Source organism: Alexandromys fortis, unplaced genomic scaffold, assembly GCF_014885135.2.
Source record: "Alexandromys fortis isolate MF-2015 unplaced genomic scaffold, M_Fortis_MF-2015_v1.1 scaffold_51, whole genome shotgun sequence".
Classification (NCBI taxonomy): Eukaryota; Metazoa; Chordata; class Mammalia; order Rodentia; family Cricetidae; genus Alexandromys; species Alexandromys fortis.
In genome coordinates, this window is record NW_026067925.1 from 8873445 (window position 1) to 8880626 (window position 7182).

Consider the following 7182-nt stretch of genomic DNA (forward strand, 5'->3'; position numbering starts at 1 on the left):
TGACATCCCCAAGATGGCAGTTGCTCGGCTGGGGGTGGGGCAGTCACTCCTAATAGACATCCACCCACCTCACTGGGTGGTCTAAACCAGCAGAAAGAGAGCTTTGTAAGGTACCCGCTCTTGTACTTGGTACATAAAATAAGCCCCGTTTCTGTGGCTGTTCCTCTTCTCAGCTGATTCTGGGGCTTTGCTCTCTCTGCACAGCCTCTTTCCTTCAGTCCCCATACTGTACCCCCAGGCGCCTCAGGGAAGACACCTGCCTTGTGATTTCAAGACACAGTGGTCTCAGACCTTATTATCCTCTCTGGAATTTGACTACCTGAGAAGCCAGCAAGAGGAACTTAAATGCCAGCTCTGAGTCTCTGTTCAAACATCACCAGAAGTGTGAACAGTAAATCCTTGTCCTTTTCAGAAATGCTTGGCACATCACAAATACAGCATCACCTTTCTGGCAGGATGATGTGTGTCTATACCAGAACAAGAGAAGGAAAGAGAAGGAGAGCCCAGTTAAATGTCAGGCCCACCACAGTAAGCCATAATGAGACAACCATTGGCCTATGCCTGGGAATGTGGGTTTGGATCCTGCAGTGAAGACAGCCTGCAAACCCAGTGCAAACATTACTGATAAGACTCAGCAGCAGCCCTGGCTCTAACCCTGTCTGATTATAAGGAAAAGAGCACAGATTGTATTTCGCATTTAAGACATGTGTCACCTTGTTCTGGGTTCATTACTGGGAACCTCAACATTGACTTTCAGTTCCACAGGAAAGGAGGATCCATCCATGCCGGACTCAGACCCTGTAGCATATGGATGCTAGCGTTGTCGAGGATGCTCAACTTGGCATCTCAACTGTCTCAGGGAGCAGTGTCGCCCTAAGACGATGGTCCTCTTGAGTGGGCATCCTTGGGCCTTGCACTTGACCTGTTCCATACAGCTTGCATTCAAAGACAGCAATCAACGCAGGACAAGAGTTAAATCAGGCAAAGGAAAAGGGATTGGAGAAAAATGTCAGCTATTCAGACACCCTGGAAGAAACACAGCAGCAGAAGGTCTGAAAACTGGGCTTAAAGGTAGCTGTGAAATTCAAAGGGATGCGGGCTGAAGGACTTGAGGGCTGACCAGATTGAGTGGTGGGTGTTTACTAGACGCATGGCTCATGCAGTTCAGAGCGCAACCTGCCTTCCTCACAGGACAGCAGAGTTGGGCCCTGTGATCGAAAGGCTGGAGAGAGGCCCTGGCGTCCTTGGCTTCCCTGGCTCACTGTGAGGAGCTTGTTCAACCCACAGCTCTGCGCTTGAGAAGATTCATTGAGAATGTAGTGGAGTAGTTGCTGCTTTCTGGAGTCAGAACACAGAATTGTGAACATGTTCAGAGCATGATATCTCTACTCTAGTCAGAGAAGCTTCTGGAAGAGGAATGCTTCAACTATGTGAGAACCTCCCATGGCCTGTACCCCAGAACATTCTTGAGTTCAGTTGCAGATAGGCAGAGGTACATGGAGAAGACTTGTGCATCACTACAACCTTCTAGAATCTTCTAATCACTGACACATGGACTCTTAGACCTAAGGGAGCAGACAGCTGCCCTCCAGACACAGGGTGACTGATGGAATTCTGTCATCTTTCAGGTACAGAAACAATTTAGGAAACCCTGACCCAAGGAGAGCAAAGGGCTGGCCTTTGGATGTTGTTTATTGGCTTAAGAGCATCTTGGCTGGTGGTCAAAACAGCATTATTTGAGGAGTGACATACAGGAAACTCATGCCTAATTTCACAGGTGCCATCAAGTGGCTTGGATCCTTTGCAGAGCTGGCTGTTGGGGTGTACCTCCGGAAATAACAAGCTCAGTATCTTCTACTCTGCCCACAGGGAGTTCCCTGATATGGCGGGATCCTAGAAGGGAAGACAGTGTCAGGCAGCTCTAGAGAATGACTTCAGCCTCCTCTCCTGCCCTTCTTTGTGCAAGTTCAATTGTGTGTGTGTGTGTGTGTGTGTGTGTGTGTGTGTGTGTGAGAGAGAGAGAGAGAGAGAGAGAGAGAGAGAGANGTGTGTGTGTGTGTGTGTGTGTGTGTGTGTGTGAGAGAGAGAGAGAGAGAGAGAGAGAGAGAGAGAGAGAGAGAGAGAGAGAGAGATTGAGATTGGTCAGCTTGGCCCCAAGGGAAGTAGGAGAGAGAAGACTTGAGGTGTGTAATGAGATGCAGCCTGTGTTCATTCAAACACCACCTCTCTCCACCTACAGAGCTCTAGAGCAGCCAGAGGGGGAGTAGAATCTGAGGATTCAGAGTTGACACTGGGGTGTAAGGCATTCAGGAATGATGGGGATCCTGGTTCCATCACCAAATACTTTCTTTATGCTTAGTTTTCAACCAGGGCTGTGTGGTTGACCAGGCAACGTACGCACACTTACGTCATCGAATGAGCACCGGTCTTGATGTGGGAAGAACCTGACTCCATTTCTTGTTGACTGTGTGATGTCGGTCACATTGCTTAGCCTTTCAGAGTCTCAGTTCCCTCAGCTGTGAGGGAGGAACACTAATGAATGGTTTTGCAAGGATGACATGAACACTGAATAAAAATATTTTCACGAAATCAACTCACAGTGTGGAATATGCAGCGCAGATATGAGAGATTATTAACATAACCACAGCAGCTTCTCTACAGTAATTTACAATAATAACTCTAAGGGCCGGAGATGTGCCCCAGCAGTGTGGCATGCTTGCCTAGCATGTGCGAGGTTCTGGCTTCATCTCCAGTGCTGAAAAAAAAAATTAATGCATAAATTAAATTTTTATGGGCACTTTTTGTTGGAGCAAAGAGAGATCAGAGTCAGTACAAGGGAGGGCCAGAATGTCCAAATGTGACTGAACCATTAAAAGAAGGCCGGAAACGTGGTAGATTTGGTTGCTCAATAGTGCACTCTGGCTTTAGCGTGTCAGCTGAGTTGGGAGAATTTTTTCAAGTCTAGCAGAGACTCAGGTGAGAGGCACACTACAAAGGCTTATAGAGCAATAAATTAAATGTATAAATAATAAATAGATTATTAGAGGGAAAGGCTGAGAGGAAGACAAATTGCTGCTCCTTAAATGTTTGTCCTTGGCATGCGGAATACCCACCCTGTGTAAGACTGCTGACTGGTAGTGCACAGATATCTCTGATGCTGTAGTTTGATGTTACCCTCAAGGTTAGTATTTCACCCGTGTCTAGAGCTCTGAGTCCCTAAAGGAGAACCTTGTCCATGCTGGTGACTTTACTGAGAAAGCTATTTCTGTAGTGCACTGTGTTCAGCCAATTTAATTCATAGCTTCATAAAGTCAGCTCCAAACCTCTCCATTATCATTTTTCTAAAACTATTTTCACTGAGATCAATTATCTTCTGTGAAAAATTCATGAAGATTAGTCAGGTTTCTAAAATTATAGCTTCTGCCGCTGTGAGTTTTCCTAGTAATTTTACTAGGTCCAAATTTCCTGAGTCAGGTTTTGCAATATCAAATTCTTACAGCAATGCGTAGACACTAACAGATTTATTATAGGGTGCATTTTCAGCCTGCTGAACTTTTATCCAAGGGTGAAATCCTTACCAATTCTAATTTTGGTAGAACATTCTAGTTTCCACGATTATCATTTAAAAGGAATTCTTCAGTAAATCCACAACTGCATGCCTTATCATGGGAGAGAGAGCTTTTAAGCATTGTCAAGATTGTTTTATTCTGGATAGTTCTGCCAGGAATATCACTCATCATTGGATTCAGGGATGACCATTTACTTTGATACTTAGTGTGTGTGGATAGCATTAGCTGTTGTGGATGAATGGCACCAGCAATTGCGCTTGGGTATTTATCAGTGACTGCTAGGCTGGAGTTGGATGTATCTCTGGCTGGTTGTTCTACTGGGCCCCTGTTGTTGGGGTAAAGTAGAGATGTCAGAGTTAGTATAAGAGAGGGCCCGAATGGCCCTATATGACTGAGCATTAAGAAAAAGGTCAGAAACATGGTAGATTTGTATGGTGTTAGTTAGGGTTTTAGTTAGGGTTTCTATTGCTGTTAAGAGATACCATGACTATGGTAACTTTAATAAAGGAGGACATTTAGATGGGGCTGGCTTACAGTTTCAGGGGTTTAATCCATTATCATCATGGTAAAAAGTATGGCAACATGCAGGCAGACATTGTGCTAGAGAAGCTGAGAGTTCTACAACTTGATCTGCACACCACAGGAAGTAAACTGTGTCCCACACGGGATATAGCTTGAGCATATAAGACCTCAAAGCCTACCCCTACAGTGACATACTTCCTCCAACAAATCCACACCTACTCCAACACAGTCAGCTGGATTGGGAGATGGATGTATAGCAGAGACTCAGGTGAGAGACACATTACAAAGGTGTCTGGATCTAGCATTCACAGAACACTTACTGTGTGTGCCAAGCAGTAGCCTGAACATTTTATGAACTTCATTGCATCCTCACAGTCACGGCAAGGAGTAGGTACTATCACTAATTCTTACTTGACAAATGAGGAGACTGAAGTGACAGAGACTTAACATATTCTCAGAGATGACAAATGAGCCGTTGGTAGACTTGTGTCCAGGACTCAACCCCAGGGAGTGGGCTTTAGGCTTGAACCCCTTGTTCTTGGGATGTTCAATTCGCCCGGGGAAGAAGAGACACAAAGGATAATTGTGAAGACTGCTATGAAGAGGTGGAAACTGTGGGGCTTGACGGAAAGGGGATGTTTTTGGCAGGTTTGGGAGCTATTCCTTTTTTAAATATTTTTTAGTTTTGAAAACGTACATTTATACTGATTATTTTGATTGTATTCGCCTGCTGCTACCTCCCTCTAGCTCCCCCTAGTGTCCGTCACTCCTCCTTCCTCCCAACTTCATGTCCTATTTTTGGTTACTAACCTAACACAAAGCTGGAGTAGTGTGAGAAGAGGGCACCTCAAAGGAAGAATTGCCTGTATTAGACTGGCCTGTGCCCTTGTCTCTGAGGCACTTCTCTGAAGTCCCAGCCTACTGTGGGTGGTGCCATTCCTAGGCAGTTAGGTCTGGGTTATGTAAGAAAAGCAGTTGAGTAAGCCAGAGGGAAGCAAACCAGTAAGCATGCTTTCTCCGTGGCCTCTGCTTCAGATCATGCCTTCAGTTGCTGCCTGGCATCCTTTGGTGATGGAGTATGACCAGGGAATTGTAAGATTAAATAAACCTTTTCCTCCCCAAGCTGCTTTTGGTCCTGGTGTTTATATTGTAACAACAGGAAGCAAACTAGAACATTCCCTGAGTTCAATTAGTGATACCCACACGCGCATGGGTGTTGGGCCGTCCACTAGGACATGGGCAACCCACTAATGGCCATGTGTTGGGCTATTTCTTGAGGAAGAGAAATTGTTTAGGGGAAAATAATGGGTTCAATTTGGTGTTGACTATGGCAGTCCTAGCTATAGAGTAATAGAGAGTTTGGCCTCATGTTTGGTGATTGACAGCTTCCATGCCCATCACTCTCACTACCTTTTCTCTCCTTACTCTTACACCACCCAGAAGCCCAAACTACAGAAAACTGGCTATGTGTGGGGATCCATACCTGGATCTACCCCCATAAGTACAACAAAAGCAGACTCCAGCATCGTCTTTGCCCTCCGAGCCATCCTTACGCCCGTCTGAGGGACTGCCCTGCCCTCCTGGAAGTTTTCTCTGTGTGAGCAGAGAGCCTCTTTCAACACACAACCCTATGGTGCCGGTGTAGCCTCCTCAGCCTCAGCATAGAAACCAGAACGTAGACCAGGGTTGGTTCAGCCTCCATACTGTGGAGGCGAAGCATGGGACAAGGCAAACCCCAGACTCAGTAGAAGTTTATCTGTGGCTTCCACCTGAGTTTCCAGTCCAGGCTCCTTCCATCTCACAGCCCTCTACGGCCCCAAGGTCTACAGAATTCTTTCTGCTCAGCAACAGGAGGGAGCAATCTTAGGAAATCCTGTGGCACAGTTTGGATGAGCTGGGCCTGGAAATGGTATTTCAGCTCTCCCTCTTTCTTCTTTTGACCAGAATTCAGTTGTGTGCCCCTGATCACCCACACAGGAGGCAGGGCTTGCTTAGTGAGTGTGTGGCAGCTCCTGCCACTGGTACATTGGGCTTGAAAGTCGTTTTGTTGCTGAGATGTTTAGAAGGTAGAGAGGGTTTAAAGAAGAAGGCCAGAGTCACACATTTCTAAATCACCTATCACATAATCAATGGAAAGAGCAGGGAAGAGCAAGAATAACCCTAGTGTCATGGTAGCTTCTTTGTCTGGTTTTCAAGGACTGGTTTCCACATTGTCACCCTAGGTAGTGAGCATTGAAAGGGGGAGAGACTGAGAAGGATGTTGAATACCATTCCATTTGAACTGAAAAGCAGCTTGTTAGCTGAGCTGTAGAGGCTCATTCCTTAAACCCCAGCATGTGGGAGGCAGAGGCAGGAAGACTGCGTGGGTTTCAGGTCAGCCTGAGCTACACAGTAAGTTCCAAGCCAGCCTGGAATAAAAAATAAAATTCTGTTTTAACCCCCTTATCCTCCTAAAATCCAGAATGAGTAGTTTTTATAGTTATACACATATGTCTACACACACACACACACTTGCATGTGCACATATACATGTTTACTGTTATGGGTCACACTTGAAATGTCCCCCGTAGGCACGTGTGTTTAAATACTCCCCAGCTGATTGTACTTTCTGAGAGGTCGTGGAACCTTTAGGAGTTGGGACATGGCTGGCAGAAGCAGTCACTGATGGGGGTGGGACTTTGAAGGGTATGCCCTCCCTGGCCTGTTGCTTCTGCTTCCTTGTCAGCTACCTTTGAAGATCTCTGTCGTGCACCATCATGGGCTGAGTGACTCCTGCGGCCAGGCCTCTCTGCTATGATAAACTAAATTCCCTACCAACCTCTGAGCCAAAATAAAGTTTTGAGTCTCCCTTAAGTTGTGAGATATTTTGTCACAATGATAAAAAAGAAATTAGTGCAATATATGTGCATGTACACACATACATACATATGTACATATCCACAAGTATGTATGTTCATAAACATACATGTACACATCTATCTGTACACACAAACACATTCATATATACACACATGTGCATATAATGCATGCATACATAAACATGTGAATGTATACACAAGCACACATACACACGGGCACACAAGTACACATA